A 20,769-nucleotide genomic window follows, 5' to 3' on the forward strand; every position below is an offset into this window, starting at 1 on the left:
CCCTACCCTTTTTAATTTTAGAGGAGACTATATGTCAGCATTTATTCTGTATATACTTATAAATGAGAAAGGCAAAATGGTATAGTGGATAGCTGGCCTCAAAACCAGGAAGACAGGTTCCAGTTCCCTCTGTGACACCTACTGGTTGTCTGACCCTGCCTGAACAAGTCGTTTTACCTCCCAGTATTCTAGGTAACTCTCTAAATTGCGGATAAGTGACAACCTGCATTGGCAGGGGCAATTTTTACACTTCTGAGTTCAGGATGGCTGTCCTCTATCTGCACACTTCCTGCTGTCACTTTGTAGGCAGCCTCCTCAGTTAAGACCTCTCCCTTGTCTATGCTAGTTCCTTGAGCCTTCAGTCTCTTGCTTGTTGTGCCATGTTTCCTGAGGAAAGGCCAAGCCAGCTATCCTCCATCTGTCCCAAAGCAGCCACTTCCATCTATACCAGCACAAGGCTATCTACCTTCTACTGTCAGCCCAGTCTCCTAAATGGGATACATAGAATCTCCAGTGTATAAAGAAGAGCGACCTTCCCTTCAACTCTCATCTTCCATTAAGCCCATTCTTTGCAATAGGGTAGTGGTAGCTTATGCTCAGTGATGAGCATTCTCACATTTATTATGCTCTTTACATGCCAGTGTCTCTGACTTGTGTAGATCATCATCTGAACCACATCCCACATCTCCTACCACCTGCCAAAGTTTCCACCTAACTTTACCCAGCTGCTTCTCTATGCTGTCTGGAATGCCTGTTCCATAGACAGCATACTTCCCTTCATTCTAAATCTTTTCCTCTCCTACTCCTTCATATTTACCAGCTATTACTGAAAACTTCCCCCTCAACTCCTCAATTACTGGCTCCCTGGCCACCCTTTTCATTACCCATTGCACCTTCACCTGTCCTTGACTCACTGTTTGACACTGGAGATTTGGAATACTCCTTGCTCTCTGCTGCCCCTTCCAGGTTCTCCCCCATCTTCATCACTCACTAACTTCTTCTCCTCTGAGGTCCATGCTATACATGTCTACCACCCAATCAAAATTATGGTAGCTATTGTCTAGGGACCTCCAGGTCACTTGCCTTCCTTCCTCTATGAGTTCAATACATAGCTCACAATTTTTTCTCCACCCTAACTCCCATTCTCACACTGGGGATTTTCAATGTACATATTGATTTTTGTTGTTGTTCCTCCAATTAATTAATTTATTTTAAATTTAAATTTGTTTATTTTTAGTTTTCAACATTCACTTCCATAAGTTTTAATTTTCTCCACCTCCCTCCCCTTCCCCCTTCCCAACAGTGTGCAATCAGATATAGGCTCTACATAGACATTCTTATTAAACATATTTTCACATTAGTCTTGTTGTATTGAAGAACTAGAATGAAAGGAAGTAAGCACTAGAAAAACAAAACAAAACAAAGAAAGAAAGCAAATGGTATGCTTCAATCTGCATTCAGACTCCGTATTTCTTTTTCTGGTTGTGGATGGCATTTTCCATCATGAGGCTTGGAGTTGTCTTAGGTCCTTGCATTGCTGAGAAGAGCTAAGTCTATCAAAGTCAGTCATCGCACAATGTGACTGTTACTGTGTACAGTGTTATCCTGGTTCTGCTCACTTCACTCAGATTCAGTTCATATAAATCTTTCCAGGTTTTGCTGAAGTCTGTCTGCTCATCATATCTTATAGCACAATAGTACTCCATTACATTCATATACCACAACTTGTTCAGCCATTCCCCAATTGATGGGCATCCCCTCAATTTCTAGTTCTTGGCCACCACAAAAAGAGCTGCTATAAATATTTTTGTACATGTGGGTCCTTTTCCCATTTGTATGAATCTTTAGGATACAGACTGAGAAATGGTATTACTAGGTCAGAGGGTATGCATATTTTTATAGTCCTTTGGGTATAGTCCAGAATGGTTGGATCAGTTCACAATTCTACCAACAATGAATTAGTGTTCCAATTTTCCCACATCTCCAGCATTTATGGTTTTCCTGTTTTGTCATGTTAGCCAATCTGATCAGTGTGATGCATTTCTCTAATCAATAGTGATTTAGAGATTTTTTTCATATGACTATAGATAGCTTTAATTTCTTCCTCTGAAAACTGCCTGTTCATATCCTATCAATTGGGGATAATCAATTAATTTTTAAAAATTCATGAAAATTTGGGGGGGGTTCCAAATTTTCTCCCTTCCTCCTTCCCTCCCCTCACCCATTGAGAAGGCAAGCAATCTCAGTTATATGTGTGAAGACATGCAAAATATATTTCCATATTAGCCACGTTGCCAAAAATAAAAAAACCCGAACCAACAACAACAGCCCCAAACCTGCACAACAATAAAAAGCAAAGAACAGAAAGAGCATGAATAAAGTGTGCTTTAATCTGCACTCAGAGATCAGTATTCTCTCTGGAGGTGAATAGCATTTTTCATCATGAGTTCTTTTAAATTGTCTTGGATCATTGTCTTGATAAGAGCAGCTAAGTCTTACACAGTTAATCACCATTAGAATATTGCTGTTACTGTGTACATTTTCCTGGTTCTGCTTATTTTACTTTGCATCCTTTCATATGTCTTCCCAGGTTTTTCTGAAACCATCTTCTTATTACATACTGATTTTTCCTCAAATACCCTAATCATTAAGTCCCTCACCCTTCAAGGCAGGGACTGTCTTTTACCATTTTTTTTTTTTGTATCTTCAGCACTTAGTACAGCGCCCAGCACACAATTGGCATTTAATAAATGTTTATTGATTAATTAATTATATTAGTGAGACCACAGGTCCAGAGATCTATCCTTTCATTTACAGAATCTGGGAGTCCATATATAAACTCCTACTTTTACTGGCAAGTTAGGTCCCAAAGTAATTCTCCATCTTTCCCTCACGGTTTTAAGGGTGTCTCTAAAGGACTGGATTTTTTTAATCTGTTGTTGTGTGTTTTCCCCAATATCAATCACCAATCACAGTTAGTATCTCTGTTAAATCATTAATTCATTCAGTGATTAGTGCTCCAGTACCATGTAACCAATTGATATTAATTAACTTTTATGAAGGCATGTTCACTGAAAAGATATATAGCAAGAACCATAATCCAGAGGTGTTTCTCCCAATATTCAGGGATACACACTCCCATACCACTTTGACCCCTGGAGAAACTGAGCTCAAACTTTAAGTGCTTTCTTATCCTAAATTCTTAAGTCTTGATACTTGTCAAATACAGGGTTATTATGTTTATTTGCTGCCGTAAATTCTATGTCTACTCTGTTCCATTGATCCACCTTTCTATTTCTTAGCCAGTACCAGATAGCTTTGATAGTTACTGCCTTATAATATAGTTTGACAAATTTCTTTCCAAAAGAGGAGGAAGAGGAGGCTGTTGCCATTTGGTCACTCTTCCCAGCTGAAGTTTTACAGTAGTATTGGCCTTCTCATTGGAACAGAGCTTGACAGGGAAGAGAGAGTTGAGTCACTGGGGAATTTTTTTTTTTAACATTCTCATTTCCTACCCAGAAGCCAATCAAAAGCCACCATATTATAAATGAATAGGCAACAGTCTTGGAATAATTACCCGTGCTCTGATGTGGTGAATCAGGTCCTTGCATTCTTCATTGATCAGTCACTCACAAAAATAGGTTCACCACATGTTTATGCTCCCAGGACTGAGTCCTTATTAGCCAATCCCTTCCACCTCCTTGTTATTCTTATAAATATAACTGTTGTCTCCCCTGATACATTGTAAGCTCCTTGGGGGTAGGGACTGTTTATTCTTTGTCTACATAACCCCAGCACTCAGTGGAGTTCCATGGCACATAGTGCTTAATAACTACTTTTTAATTGATTGGCTGATTGACAGCAGAGTCGAGCACATCAGCATTTCTTCCCCGTAGGCTTCAGGAAAACACCAAGCAAGGCTGAAGGACTCACAACAGTGATACTCTGAGTCATATGTACAAAACATGGCCACCTGGGCTGAAATGGAAGTGGTGAGTACCCCAAAGGCTGCTAAGTTCCTTATAAACCAGGGTAGATGAGGTATTCTGTAAATGAATAGCCCTCCCAAATGTGGCCTGAATGCCTCCACTTCACGCTCCTCCAATGGCGACTCCACTGCCCATCTCTACCGGCTCCTGCAGTGATGTCTGAATCACCACGGAGTTGATTCAGGCTGATGGCATGGGACAGGGCATATGCATCTTTGACTTCTCTTCTAATTTCATTTGAATAAATAATGCCCTTGTCTCCCCAGTGCCCAGCATGCTTCATGGATTCCAGTAGGTGCTTCATAGGTACTTGTCGACTGATTGATCTTATGGAACTGATCAGGTAAGGAAGATAAGGTTAGGAGAGTAGCACATTGGTTTCAGAGGGAGAGGGTTGGATTCAAGTAGGTTTTACAGAAGTGTTTCATAGACACATTGTCTAATATTGACCAAAAGGACTACGGTTAATTGAGCAAACTCTGCTTTAGCATTGATCTCTCTACACTTCAGGAGCTTTACCTTCTCCTGCCATAGATAATAGAGATATGAAGGCCCTAGAGCAATGGTAGAGGCCTAAATTGTATGCATGGCTGGCACTGTCTCGTTTCATTTTTGTCTCTGTATTCCACAATACCTGGAACATAATAAGTGTTTAATAAATTCTTATCCATTGGTTGATCATGGAGGAAAAATCAGTGAACTGGAATCAAAGACTTAAAGAAACAGCCTCCTCAATGCTCTTGCAGCCTCGCCCCAGTTCCACCTAAAGTTTGACTTTTTCTTCTTTGCCCATGATCTGTTCTTTCTATAGCCACTACCAGACCATTCCTAAACTAGGAGAATCTGAAGGAAAATTTGGATCCCTAAAGATGTGGACTGGTGCCAGTTGTAAAGAGACAAAAGAGATTGCCAATGCCCAGTAGAAGATGAGTAAGGTCCAGCCTCATAAGGGTCTGGGCTGGGGTCTGACTTGGAGGGCTGGCCCTCTTTCTTTCTGGGCTTGGTCCTGGGAGCATGAGCATTTGCCTTGCTGTGGTTTCTTTACATAAGATATTTGGGTTTTAATATTGCTAGCTTAATGCCTCTGAGATCCTGGGAGTCATTACACCTCTCTGGGCCTTGATTTTCTAGTCTATAATATGAGAGTAGTAATAATATATGCATTACCAACTCAAAAGGTTTTTATAAGATTAAAGTATGCTTATTTTATTATGTCCAGCATCTGTGATTTTGTTATTCTTGGTATTCTCTCCTCCACGGAAGGCCACAATTCCTTTATGCCCTCAGAGATGGGCTTTATGAGTTTCCATAGCCAAAAGAATTCACCACCTGGCAGTCAAACATCAAGGGATGAGCTTTTCTGAATTTAGATAAGCTCTTTCATAAATGATAGACATATTAGTTTACTGCCAGGCTCCAGGGTTACAACTAAGGTGGTGTAACCAGGGTTCTGCCTCCCAGGTCATGTTGGATGGGTGAACACTTCCGCTCAGTGGCAGCCTTCTGACCTGCTGTTTCTTGCTCCCAGGGTCCTCCATGCTAAATCCGTTGCTTGATCCAGGGCCACAACTACCAGGGTTCCATCATGGTGGCACCTCTCTTTTACAGATCCACTGCCCCATGTCCTGTCCTCTTATCTTATCCCCCCTTCCCAGGGTTAGGAGAGACCAAAGGCCAATCATTTTCTGTGCTACAGGACAGCAGATTAGACTTACTGGGGGTCAGGTTACTGTCTTTCTCAATACAACTACACTCCACTGGAACAGACTGTTCTGGGGGCCCCTGCCATTCTTTTCATGGAAGATGCCCACAATTTTCCTTTCCTTCCCACCCTCCTCATCATGGCATAATGTCCCTGGGCTTCTAACTCCATGGGTACTTATATCCCAAAGTGTACCTCTTCCAACTGAACATGCCCTCGGTGCCAGGATATGGGTTTGTCATGTTCCAACTCGATACCTTTTCTTTTGGTAGGACTTCCAAGAATCCATATCACTTCCACCCTGCTGTAGTATCCACGTCCCTTACACCATAATAAGACACAGAGAAAGAGTGAATGGAATGTGTTCTAAGTATCTTAGAAAGGAAAGAAAGAAAAGAGCAAATGTATCTTTTAAGAATTATCCTTTTCTCTTGCCTTCCATTCACATATAAATATGTTTGAGCAGATGCAGGAACCTTGGCCTCACACACTGACAACGGGTGATTTGAGTTGCTTCTGTTTTTGTTGAGAGCATGCTGAGGGCCAGGCTTTTATGGCACAAAATTAGTCACTGTGTTTGATAAATGACTGTTTAATGCTGGCAGTGAAGCTGGTTAATAATCGAGCCATAACAATCATCATAATTAGAGATGGAATAGATGTATGAGGTCACTGAGTCTGCTTTGCTCTGGCCGCAACTCCTCTCCCCTCCCCTGCCTTTCCTGGGCCAGCATGGGATTATTCCTACTAACATGCTTTCTATGGCTTGGCCCACTGTCAGAAGAAATAGCCCAAGCAATGAATGGGAAAGAAAGACAAGCATTTTCTGGGAACATTGTCTAGGATCCATCTGTGTTGGTCCTTCATTCTGACTGATTTTGCAGCTCTTCCATACTTTCAAGGAGTCTTCAGAAATCTCCAACTCTTAGCTTGTAGGCAGAGCTATATTTTTTTTCCTTTTGGGGATCTGGGGAGTGGCTAAATGTACTTTAGTTATCTTGTGTTCAGCCACGGTAACACTTTCTTCTGACGTTGTTGGAGAAAACAAGATACCCATCACTCATAACACAGGCAATATGTCCCCTATCTCCCCTTTTAAATAGCTTATTAATACAGTACTTATTTGTCTTCACTCTGTCAAACCCTGAGCCCATGGCTTTCCCCAGGGTTGTCCTGGTAAGATGGAGGGGGAGGTATCCACAGGCTGGAAGAGACATGGAAGGACCAGGAGGACGAGGAGGAACATTCAGAAACGTTGGGGGATAGAAATGGCTCCATCACATGGAGAAGAGGATGAGGAAGGCCACCATCAGGCAAAAGAGCCCCATGGCCTCAGACAGGGCAAAGCCCAGGATGGCGTAGGAAAAGAGCTGTTGCTTCAGAGAAGTGTTCCTGGCATAACCAATGATGAGACTTTCAAACACAGTCCCAATCCCAGCTCCAGAGTCGGCCACCCCCACAGTGGCAGCCCCAGCCCCAAAGAACTTGGCTGCTGCGTCAATGTCCTTTGAGACAGAGCTAGCTTGGAATCCACATCTGGGGACAAGTGAGGTCAAGGGACCGGATGCTGCCAAAATGCTAACGTTTTCATCTGTGGAACCTCTGGCCGTTTTAGCACCAGTGCAGATAACAGTCTATTCAGCAGCTGAGAGCTGCTCTTCACAAGGGGCAGGGGTAGAGATGAACTTGGCGCAGGCGTACATTCTCAGGGGGTGAGGGGCAAAGCTGAAGAGCAGAGGAGAGAGAGATGGGGAGTGGCTCCCCTACCCTTTTTGCCAAAGACAAATGCTCTATATCCCCATTTCATGCCCAGAAACAGCGTCACCACCACCTTTCCCCCAATTATCTGCTGTCCATTCTCTTTCCTCCTACAAACTCAGTGTTTTCACATTACATTTAATCCCGATGAGACCTTCATGTAGAAGATCATTAGACAGGTCCAGGGCAGTTATCATCGGATTGGCAACACGGTGCAATGCAAAGAGCATTGGGTTTAGAGTCAGGAAATGCCTAGATTGGACACTTACCACTTAGCAAATAAATCGGTTAACTTCTCTGAACCTCAGGGTTTAAATCCCTGAAATGGTTATAATGATAACAAACCTCACAGGACTGCTTTGAGAATCAAATGAAATAAGATCCCTAAAGTGCTTTGCAAACTTTATATAGCTGTGGAGAGGCAGCAGAGAGGGTGTTGGACTCGGAATCAAAAACATCTGAGTTCAAATCTTGCCTCAGACATTAACTAGCTGTGTGACTCTGGGTAAGTCACTTGATGTCTCTCAGTTTTAGTTTCTTAATTTGTAAAATGGGAACAATAATTGCACCTTCAGTTAGGATTCTTGTAAGAATCAAATGAGATACCACGTGTAAATCACTTTGCAGACCCTAAGGTGCTGCATAAAACGCTAGCTGTTATTATCATATAAAGTACTTTGCAGACCTAAAACCTATAGAAATGTCAGATTATTTCGCACAAATTAATTGTATGTTTACAGATTATAGATAGTCTAAAAGAAACCCATGTGATTCCTAACACCTCGTGCTCCCTTTTATGTCATTATGCCATCATCATCGTAGAAATGGAAGGGTTATAATAGATGGTTGTTAAGCCTTTACTCACCAGCCTTCAGGGTCTTTTCATTTTTTAACATTCCTTAAAAATTTTTTTTGAGTTCCAAATTCTCTCTTTCCCTCCAATCCCTGCCCCACCCATCAAGAAGGCAAGAAATAAGTTATCACTTATATATATGTGTATATCATATATGTATATGTATATATACGTATATATGTATGTGTGTGTGTGTGTGTGTGTGTGTGTGTGTGTGTGTGTGTGTGTGTATGGAGTTATACAAAACATAGCAGGGCTTTTTCAGCCATTAGCCCAACAAGTTGAAGAAGCAGAAATGGGCCACCTAGCAATAACAGTCATGTTGTATATTTCAGTGTTCCATGGTTGCCAGGACCAAAAATTTCATCACCAAGTGTCTAGACTATCAGTATTGAATTTTTCCATACTTAACCAGTCTGGTCTTCAGCAAAGACACAATCTGTTGTAGGAACCATAATCAAAACCTTCTCAGCATTGTCAAAACTACTTGAGCTTTTCCTCCTTTGGCATAACCTAAGAAGCCAGTGTTGCCTCTATGCTCAATGAGGCATTGGAATGCAGAATGGTCCAGCAGAAAGAGCACTGGGTCTGGAATCTGAGGACTTAGGTTTAAATCCTGTTTCTGACAACTATTTCTGACTATTACCTTGGGTAAGTTACTTAACCTCCATAGGTTTCTGTTTCTCTCATATTCTCTCATATGAAGGTTTGGATTTATGTGGCTTCTGAAGTCCCTTCAGCTCTAAGTCTGTGACTGAAAGGAAAGGAATTATGGAGAATCAATGTAAAAGATAGCATTGAAGAGATGGATGAATGAAAAAGAAAATGAACTGGTCACATAGTGAGATGAAGGAAATGGACAGCCCATGTATTCCGTTGGTATCCTTTCTTCATAGCAAGAGAAGGGAAGGAAGGTCTTGGCGCCTTGTGTAGGTGAATTGCCCATAGGTAAACCCTAGTTGTGAACTTATGAGAGGACACAGGTAAGAGTCGCACAGTTTGGACAAATATGGCTAGATTCTGATCTGTATTTCTGGAGGGATAAGCAGCTTTCTTTAGTATTTTTGGATTTATTGAATTGAATAGGATTATTCTTGTACAAAACTGTGAAGCCAGCTATGTAGAAGTTCTTCTCCCTGGCACAACTCTTTTATGTGAGACAATTTTCCCCATTCTTCCTCTCCTGTCCCTCTTCTCCTAGTGCAGTCCTCTTTCTCATCTTTCCATTTTTTTTTGAGATCATTCAAAGTAACTGACTCATATCTATATACTCTGTCTATGTAGATTTCTTCCAACTGCCCTAATAATAATAAAATTCTTAGGAGTTACATGTATTGTCTTCTGAAATAGGACAGTAACCAGTTTAACCATATTAACCGTATGCTTTCTCATTCATATTTACCTTCTTATGCTTCTCATGAATCTTGTGTTTAAATGTCAAATTTTCTATTCAGCCCTGGTCTTTTCATTAGGAATGCTTAAAAACCCTCTATTTCATTAAATATCCATTTTCCCAACTGTAGTATTATACTCAGTCTTGCTGGATAGGTTATTCTTTTTTTAAAAATTTATTTAATTTATTTAATATTTTTAGTTTTCAGCATTGATTTCCACAAGATTCTGAATTACAAATTTTCTCCCCATTTCTACCCTCCCCGCCACTTCAAGATGGCATATATTCTGCTTGCCCTGTTCCCCAGTCAGCCCTTCCTTCTGTCACCTCACTCCCTCCCCCCACCCCCGGCCCCATCCCCTTTTCCCTTACTTTCTTGTAGGGCAAGATAAATTTCTATGCCCCATTGCCTGTATATCTTATTTCCTAGTTGCATGCAAAAACTTTTTTTTTAAACATCTGTTTTTAAAATTTTGAGTTCCAAATTCTCTCCCCTCTCCCCTCCCCAGGCCACATTTGTATCACTATGTAAAACCCTTCCACAATACTCATGTTATGAAAGACTAACTATGTTTTGCTCCTTCCTATCCTGTCCCCCTTTATTCAATTTTCTCCATTGACCCTGTCCCTTTTTGAAAGTGTTTGCTTTTGATTACCTCCTCCCCCATCTGCCCTCCCTTCTATTGTCACCCCTTTTTTATCTCCTTCCTCCTTCTTTCCTGTGAGGTAAGATACCCAATTGAGTGTGTATGTTATTCCCTCCTCAAGTCAAATCAGATGAGAGCAAGATTCACTCATTCCACCTCACTTGCCCCCTCTTCCCTTCCAACAGAACTGCTTTTTCTTGGCACTTTTATGTGAGATAATTTACCCCATTCTATTTCTCCTTTTCTCCCTCTTTCAATATATTCCTCTCTCATCCCTTAATTTGATTTTATTTTTTAGATATCATCCCTTCATATTCAACTCACCCTGTGCCCTCTGTCTATATATATATATGTGTGTGTGTGTGTGTGTGTCTATATATATACATATATATTATATATGTGTGTGTATATTCCCTTCAGCTACCCTAATACTGAGGTGTCATGAATTATACACATCATCTTTCCATGTAGGAATGTAAACAAAACAGTTCAACTTTAGTAGGTCCCTTATGATTTCTCTTTCTTGTTTAGCAGCTACCACTATAAAGGAGTAGAGGACTTGGAATATGATATTCCAGAAGGCAGAGGAGCTAGCATTACAACTAAAAATAACCTATTCAGGGGGCGGAGCCAAGATGGTGGCTGGAAAGCAGGGACTTGCTTAAGCTCCCCTCCCCAGGTCCCTCCAAACACCTATGAAAAATGGCTCTGACCAAATTCTAGAGCTGCAGAACCCACAAAATAGCAAAGGGAAGCAGGGCCCCAGCCCAGGACAGCCTGGATGGTTGCTGGGAAGGGTCTATTGCACAGAGCTGGGAGCAGAGCCCAGCATGGGCCACGCCAGGACCAACCAGACCGGGAGTCAGGCAGAATAGGCATAGCGCCCTGAATCAGTGAGCTGTGGCAGTTACCAGACTTCTCAACCCACAAACACCAAAGACGACAGAGAAGGTTAGTGGGAAAAGCTTCTGGGACAGAGTGAAAGGAGTTTGTGTTCAGCTACTGCCCCAGGGGTGGTGGAAGTGGTGCAGCTCTGAGGTTGCTTCCAGAGCTACAGTTGCGGTTGCCTCCGGCCCCAGGCCCACCTGGTGGGAGTAATTAAGTGATGGATTAGAGCAGGAGTACCAAGCTTGCTTTGCCCTGCCTGGATCTGGGCCGCAATCATGGCTGGCAGTTCTTGGGGGAGAAGGAGCGCTGGTGGGGCAGAGCTTGCTGTGTAGAAATAGCTCTGAAAATAGCAGTGCAGCCCTTTGGGACAAAGTACTCTCTACTCTACAAGTAGTCGTATCCCAACAAAAACCTCAAGGGTCAAGTAGTTGGCTGGGAACATGAACAGGCAGTGAAAATGGCCTCAGATTTAGACTCAGATTTTGGAGTCTTTCTTTGGTGACAAAGAAGACCAAAACATACAGCCGGAAGAAGTCAACAAAGTCAAAAAGCCTACATCAAAAGCCTCCAAGAAAAATATGAATTGGTCTCAGGCCATGGAAGAGTTCAAAAAGGATTTGGAAAAGCAAGTAAGAGAAGTAGAGGAAAAATTGGGAAGAGAAATGAGAGCGATACGAGAAAACCATGAAAAGCAAGTCAATGACTTGCTAAACGAGACCCAAAAAAATACTGAAGAAAATAACCCCTTAAAAATAGACTAACTCAAATGGAAAAGAGCTCCAAAAAGCCAATGAAGAGAAGAATGCCTTGAAAGGCAGAATTAGCCAAATGGAAAAGGAGATCCAAAAGACCACTGAAGAAAATACTACCTTAAAAATTAGATTGGAGCAAGTGGAAGCTAGTGACTTTATGAGAAATCAAGATATTATAAAACAGGACTAAAAGAATGAAAAAATGGAAGACAATTAAAAATATCTCATTGGAAAAACCACTGACCTGGAAAATAGATCCAGGAGACATAATTTAAAAATTATTGGACTACCTGAAAGCCATGATCAGAAAAAAAAAAAAAGCCTAGATATCATCTTTCAAGTAATTATCAAGGAGAACTTCCCTGATATTCTAGAACCAGAGGGTAAAATAGAAATTGAAAGAATCCACAGATTGCCTTCTGAAAAAGATCCCAAAAAGAAGACTCCTAGGAACATTGTTGCCAAACTCCACAGGTCCCAGATCAAGGAGAAAATATTGCAAGCAGCCAGAAAGAAACAATTTGAGTATTGTGGAAACACAATCAGGATAATACAAGATCTAGCAGCTCCTACATTAAGCGATTGAAGGGCTTGGAATATGATATTCCAGAGGTCAATGGAGCTAGGATTAAAACCAAGAATTACCTACTCAGCAAAACTGAGTATCCTGCTCCAAGGCAAAATATGGATTTTCAATAAAATAGAGGACTTTCAAGTTTTCTCAGGGAAAAGACCAGAGCTGAATAGAAAATTTGACTTTCAAACACAAGAATCAAGAGAAGCATGAAAAGGTAAACAAGAAAGAGAAATCACAAGGGACTTACTAAAGTTGAACTGTTTTGTTTCCAACATGGAAAGATGATGTGTATAATTCATGAGACCTCAGTATTAGGGTAGCTGAAGGGAATATACACACACACATATATAATATATATGTATATATATATATATATATATATATATATACACACACACACATATAAACAGAGGGCACAGGGTGAGTTGAATATGAAGGGATGATATCTAAAAAATCAAATCAAATTAAGGGATGAGAGAGGAATATATTGAGAGAGGGAGAAAGGGAGAGATAGAATGGGATAAATTATCTCACATAAAAGTGCCAAGAAAAAGCAGTTCTGTTGGGAGGGAAGAAGGGGCAGGTGAGGGGGAATGAGTGAATCTTGTTCTCATCTGATTTGACTTGAGGAGGGAATAACATACACACTCAGTTGGGTAGCTTACCCCACAGGAAGGAAGGAGGAAGGAGATAAAAAAGAGGGGATGATAGAAGGGAGGGCAGATGGGGGAGGAGGTAATCAAGAGCAAACACTTTCAAAAAGGGACAGAGTCAATGGAGAAAATTGAATAAAGGGGGACAGGATAGGAAGGAGCAGAACATAGTTAGTCTTTCATAACATGAGCATTGTGGAAGGGTTTTACATAATGATACAAATGTGGCCTGGGGAGGGAAGAGGAGAGAGAATTTGGAACTCAAAGTTTAAAAGCAGATATTCAAAAAAAAAAAAAAGGGGTTTTTTGCATGCAACTGGGAAGTAAGATATGTAGGCAACGAGGCATAGAACTCTAACCTGCCCTACAGGAAAGTAAGGGAAAAGGGGATGGGGGGCAGTGAGGTGACAGAACGGAGGGCTGACTGGGGAATGGGGCAACTAGAATACATGCCATCTTGAAGTGGGGGGGGAGGGTAGAAATGGGGAGAAAATTTGTAATTCAGAATCTTGTGGAAATCAATGCTGAAAACTAAAAATGTTAAATAAATAATTTAAAAAATAGTCTATGAGAGAGTGGGCTTATAGTTAAGATGAATGAGAAGAAAGGATTTCTTTAGGATGATGGCAGAGCTTTTGGAGGTGGGGGAGGTATCTTTCATTCTTCATTGGGAGGGAATCTCAGTGGGCTACAAGTTCAACACATACCTGAAGAATCTCCTGCCTTTACAAATACATTCAACGGATGGTCATTTGGCCTTTAAAAGTCCTGTCACTTCTTGTTCCCTCCTCTGGGGACCACTGAGATTAGACATCATTATTCATTTTTGCTTAGGGAAATGGACTGCCTTGGGAGGGAGTGGATTCCCTCTCATTGAAGATCTTCCATTAAAATGGTCAAACAACAGTTTCTTCATTGGTCAAAATTGCAACTCCTCTATACATGCCCATTCTGTGTGACTCTCCTCTATATCCTTATTCTATGTCAATAAATTGTATGTCATTACAAGGGGCTTTCTGATACATTCTCTTGACACCACCACTGTAAGGATATCCACTAAGTATGAGGGGCGTTGTCGTTGTTATTGCTGTCATCTCACAGTTTCCCATATGACTGGCCCATCTTTTTTTCAGCCCCTACATTTCTTAACCATCTCTACTCCCATTCTTCCATATCAATCCTTACTTATCTTGTTATTTAGTCTGCCCACACTTACCTATTTAAACTTATTCCCCCTTTGCCCTTTTGGTGATCCTTTTCTTCAGAGTTTGATTAGTGGACATTACTGGTATAAGAAAGATGAGCCTTGATTTTGGGGAGAAGCTCAGTCAGTAGAAGAGCTTTGCAATTTCCCAAAGGTGAACTATCCTGCTTTTTCCTTCTTGTTTCATTCTGAGTCCAGCTCACTTTTCATTTTTAGTGTCTGCCAAAAAGAGACAGACACATTTATGGCTATACATATACATATATGAAATACATGCACACACATACATGCAGTATGACATAGTGGATAGAATGATGAACTTGGAATCACAAATAACCAGGTTCAAATCTCACCTTTGATACTAGCTATTGTGACTTGGGGAAAGCCTCTAGCCTTTCTGAATCTTACTTTCCTTATATAAATTGTGACAAATAATGGCAGCTGTCTTTCAGGGTTATTGTAAGGATCAAATGAAATAGTATATGTTATATAAATGTAAGATATCATTAGGTAATAATATATGCAAGGTTGACATACATGTTCATGCAATACACATTCATGCATGCATACTATATATACACATGTATGTGTGGGCATAAATGTATATATGTACATAAATAGTAAAACATGTGTATGCATGTCTACACACAAATGCATCTATACGTGCATACATATAACACATGACATGCATACATACATCGTACACATACATGTACACAGCATACACATGTATACATTATAAGTATGATAAAGTATACATATGTATGAGTAGGTGTATATGTACATATACTATATATAAAGTATGTATGTGTATATATGCACATACACATATATACACATGTGCATGCATTAATTATGAATGGAGTTCTATCCCACACTGTTTCCTCCTCATGACTCTCTGCTCAACTGAGGGTGAACTTTATACCACTTGTCCCGGGTTGTGAAATTTCCTAGTTATGGCTCTGAAGATCCTTAGTCAAAAGATGTTATAGAAAGGGTTTATGCAGCAGGCAATGGGTTGGTTCAATTACCCTTAAAGGTCCCTTACAACCCTAGGATCCTATCATTCTATGATTTTAAATTTGGCTTTAGCCCTTGACTTTGCCTCTCTGTTCCCACTTTGTCCCTTCTTCCAAACGTCTAGGCTAGAGTCCTTCTATTCTCTCCCTTTTCTGGTTTGCATTTAATACAGATTGAACCCTCCTGGCAAAGGCTTAGGTAGATATCTTGCTTCAGTCTGACGAGTTTTGGGGGGACTGACTGTAAAAATAATGATTCTGTAGTAGTGGAAAATAATAGATTTTCTCTGATGGTATCACACAACTACTTCTCAATTTCATTTTGTATTGTAGTTGTTTGTGTGCTGTCTTATCTCTTCTACTTAACTTTTAGGAGGGCAGGGACTCTCCTAAAATAACTACAAAATGAAATGAAATGTAAATAGTGCCAAAGAGTGGGTGTACAAACAGGTGCACTGAGAGCTTAGAGAAGGGACTAAGGATTTCCAGGAGACATCACTTCCTGTTGCAGGAAGGAAATCAAGAAGGATGTGATTCATGAAAGCCAGCCATTTAGAGTGCCCCCTGCCCATCTCCCTCGGCCCAAATTCTGTCCCCCGACTGTTCAGCCCATCCTGCCTGTCAGGAGTACAAGCTTAGATCTTTTTTGCTTTCAATCTTCTGCTCTCTCACCAATAAAAACTTAAATAGCTGAAAGGATACTGGAGCTAGAGCCTTGTGTTTGCCTGGAATCAGATGTGTGACCTTAGTCAATAATTTAACCTCTATGAAGCCTAGGTTCTTCAGCTATCAAACAGGAATGATAATTTTTATACTGCACACCTCTTAGGGCTGTTTCTAAGAAAGCGCTTTGTAAATCTCGAGATTTGGTACCAAAGAGACATTACTATTATTTTATTCATCCTAAGCTAATTTTAACAGGAAGTGATGGGTTAAGGTTTCTCCTCTTTCCAATAATCAATAATCTATCAAAAATCATTCATACTATGTGCCAGGCACTTTTCTAGGTGCTGGGAACGTCAAGACAAGCATGACATAGTTTCTGTCCTCTAGAAACTTAAAAGCAAGCTGGGGAAGAGAAAGGGGAGGGGAAAAATACATAATTAAGTACATGCAAAATAGATGTAAATTAATTGAGTCAGGAAGGCTCTAGTAGCTGGAGTGCATCATAGAAGGCTTCGTGTAGAAACAGGAACTTGAGCTGATCTAGGATTAGTTCATGGACAAAGACTTGCTATTGAGTGCTGGCTATGTGACCACGGACATATCATGGAACAACTCTGGCTTCAATCTTCTCATGCGAAGTGGGATAATAACATTTTTACTACTACTTCCCTCACTGAAACCCAGGCCTAGATCAAATGCTATGGAGAAAGGTCAAAGTGGATGAAAAGTGAGGAAAGGTCGCTGAATCCCCGAGAAAAGGTTAAGCAGAAAGAGGTGCAGGAGTAAAACTGTAAGAGTGTAAGGAGTGAGCGGGTGGGGAGGATTTGAAGCGTGAAGCACAGAAGTTTAGCAGTGAAATTTTGCCCCAGGTTGAAGAATTGTTCCTCCACTGAATTCCTCCTTCTCCTTGGCCTCATCATGGTGAGGAGGCAGCTCTGGGTTCTTCAAGACTGTGCCAGTAGAACATAAACTTAAGGTCCTATCAAGCTGCAAAGGCTTCCAGTATAGACCAACAATAAGCTCCATGTAGATAGCCTGCTGTCCAGCCTAGCAAAATGCCAAGAAGCTCATCACCAGAAAGCTGGCTACTAACATTATAATTTTTTTTTTCAGCCACATCAACCCATTAAGTCCATCTGATGAATCTAATTTAATTCAATTAATATTTAATGGTAATTAACATTTAATGTCATTTAACATTTAAATACCTACTATGTACAAGTCATGATGCCAGGCCATGAGAACAAATAGACAAAAGCGAAATAGTACTTGTCCACAAGGAGATCCCATTCAATTGGAGGTCACATTCTACTAAAGTATGGTGGGGTTGTGAGCTATGCCAGTGCAAGAAGCATTCACAGAGACAAAATCAAGGTTCCTTGAAGTCAGATTCATAGGATTTAGATCTGGAAGGGACATTAAGGGTCAGATAGTTGAAGCTCCTCATTTTATGGATGAGGGACTGTTTCAACAATTCTTCTAGCAGCTGCTATGGGAGTGAAAAACCAACATGAGCCTAACAACAAGAATGCTGCAAGCCCAGGTTCTTTTGATCTGCTTTACTAAGGAAAGCAATGTTAAGGGGTTTACAATCTTACTTTAATCCAACATACAAATATCATTCACTCAGCTCAGGGGGAAAAGTCAGCACCCTGAGCTTCAGAGCAAATACAAACAGAGCAAATGAACAGAAATCAACAGATAGATTTCTGTCTGACAAAATCACAACATACAGTTACCAGAGAAGCAGCAATATCTGGGTTTTCTTCAAAGCCGGGGAGCTCATAACAATGGCTTACCTACAGTCACACACCACTCCTGCTGTGGCTCAGAGCTCCAAAAGAGAAAGCCAACCTCTGGGTTTATATATCTTGTTCAGGGTCAAAGGTGAGTCACACATGTGACTCATCCACGTGACCTAAAATTGTCACAAAAATGCAACTTAAACCCACGTGGTCTAAAAGCCTTTGAAGTCACAAACATGTCACTCAAACCCATGTAAACTAGGCTTTCCCTTGAGGCAAGGAGGTCATCAAGGACTCCTAATTTAATCAAGGAAATGAAGGCCAAACTCTTCATGGGCATTTGGTTGAATAAGTGCTAAGAGCCCATCTTGATTCCCAATACAGGGACTAAGGCCCAGAGATTTGGAGTGATCCCCAGAGTTTCAAGTCAGTAAGAATCACAGGCAGAATTTGAATTCAAGCCTTCTAACTCCAGAGTCAGCACTCTTGTCCCTGTATTCTGTGATGGAGAGGTTTAAGTGATTTGTTCAAGGTCATAGAGGTAGTAAATAGTAGAGCAGTAATTCAAACACTCAGGTCTTCTTGTATCTAAATGTTCTTTCTGGGACATCATGTATTGAGCCATAACATGACTTGCTAGCTACATCTCTACTTTCCTAAGTCTAGTGCTTTTGAGCTGTTTTATGTGTAATAGGATGATGGTCAATAAGAACCCTGTCCTCAGAACATAAGAAATATTATCTGCCCGGGACCCACACATATGGAGGCTTGGTTAGTCTGCCTCTAAGGATGCCTGGGGCAGCTATGTGGCATGGTGGATAGAGCGGCAGGCCTAGAGTCAGGACGACTTGAGTTCAAATCCATGCCTCAGCAACTTGCTAGCTGTGTCACCCTGGGGAAGTCACATAACCCTCTTTACCTCAGTTTCCTCATCTACAAAATGAGCTGGAGAAAGAAATGGCCAACTACCCCAGTATCTTTGCCAAGAAAACCCCAAATGGGGTCACAAAGAGTCGGACATGACTGAACACCAACAATAAGGCATGCATAATGGAAGGGCTCTGCCTTTGATTCGGAATATGTGCAGGAATCTTTTGATTCTTTCCTGTCAACTTACTATGTGGTGACAGAACAGCTTTTTAGTTGGCTACTGAACCAGAAATGAATGCACTGGAATTCATAGCTGGGGCAGCTGAGCCACATCTGAGAAACAACCTGCTTGATTCATCCTAGTTGTGTACAGTTGACTTCATCCTGCAGGCCAGAGAGGGTCTCATCCATTAACTATGCCACCTCCAGACGGGAACTTGGTGGGGGGAATGTCTGTAGCAGTTACTGTCAACTTGAGCCCATTCTTCCGAGGGACTAGAGTGGTTGAGGAGAATAGGACCTCAGTTTTGCGGCTTTTTGTACTTTGGGTTTTACTATATCTTATCAGTAAATATCCGTTTGTAAAAGCTAATTGGTATTAATTGTTTAATTGTATTGAGGAAAGATCAACTGGTTAACTGATACGGGGGCAGCAATCACTGGCAAGTGATATTAAGGAAGTGGTAACTAGGTGACTGGTATTGGGGAAAACATAATGGATAGGGATTGTCAATGATAGTATTAGAAGAACCCAAGATCCGCTCAGGGTAACCCCTAGAATCTTGTAGGAGAATAGTAGCCCCAATATGGGGACATGATCTGCCAGTGTGATATGAGTTGGGAGAATGAGCTCAGAGCCAATATGTGCTACAAATATATTCTAGTTTGACGTCTTCCCCCAAAGTGTAGTAAACACCTATCTGGAGTTGAGATCTGAGTTCAAACTCTGCCTCTCTAACCCATTATTTGTGTGATGTTAGACAAAGTAATACAGGCTCTTTGAGTCTCAGTTTCCTTGGAGTTGGACTGGACAACCTTGAAGGTTTTTTCCTTTTATATCCTTTTTTGTATCTCCCCTTAAGTCACATCTCTAGAACGAGACACATGGAGAACACACAATGAATGCTTGTTGGCTTGAAGATATGACTCTGAGATGAGAGGTACCATGGTGGTATATAGCTAGTGGAAAGACTGCTGGACTTGAAAACAGGAGAGACCCGGGTTCCAATCCTGTCTCTGTATGCCCATGGGTAGGCTTCTTAACTTCTCTGAACTTCAGTTTCTTCATCTATAAAATGGGGATAACAAAACCTGTAGCAATTCTCTAACAGGGCTGTTGTGAGGCTTAAATGAGATAATATAGGTAAAGTGTCTTGCAAACCTTAAAGTGCTCTGTAAATGCCACTTAATATTATTGTATTCCATTACATCGCCTTTTGGTCTTTCAGCAATATTTGTTATTTCTTCTTTAACACAGGCAAGGAAAATAGTAAAATACATTGAAATTGGTTTGTATTTAAAAAACCCCCTCTTTTGTAGTTAGGGCAGTAAATTATAGACATAGGATTCAATATAGACCATAAATTGGATATTTTAGTGTGAACAGAGTGATGTCTAGTGTTCCTCTGGGGATTCGACTGTGTTTCCTGAGCTTTTGTTCACTATATCAAGAGTCTTTTCGATAAAGCAGCCTCACTGCCTGACATCCGCACAAACCTTTATGTGTTTCAACTAATCTAACCAGGTGCCGTTGTCTCAGGATTTGTTTTCTGAATATACTTTTAGTACCAAACATTCACTAATGTTCTCAGGCAGGCCTGGTCCATTTCAGAATGCCCATAATGACCACTAGGTTGGGAAGGTGAACAAATGGGGGCATTCACACAGTCACAGTTGTTATTTCACATTTCCTGCCTTTGATCTATTTAAAGCAAACTAAAATAAGCAGGGTGTTGTTGTGCCTGACCTTGACACCGGCTCTAAAGTTTCCTGGGGAGATGAACAGAAAGGTCATTAGAGGGCATGGGGAGTTCTGCTACACTGACACCTACTG

At 41.0% G+C, this 20,769-nt stretch overlaps 1 pseudogene; it reads right to left on the minus strand.

Annotated features, from left to right (window-relative positions):
* Positions 1 to 6,968: 6,968 nt before the first annotated feature.
* LOC118845021 lies at positions 6,969 to 7,394 on the minus strand (annotated as a pseudogene).
* Between the last annotated feature and the right edge of the window lie 13,375 nt (positions 7,395 to 20,769).

The sequence above is a fragment of the Trichosurus vulpecula genome, chromosome 3, assembly GCF_011100635.1.
Source record: "Trichosurus vulpecula isolate mTriVul1 chromosome 3, mTriVul1.pri, whole genome shotgun sequence".
Lineage (NCBI taxonomy): Eukaryota > Metazoa > Chordata > Mammalia > Diprotodontia > Phalangeridae > Trichosurus > Trichosurus vulpecula.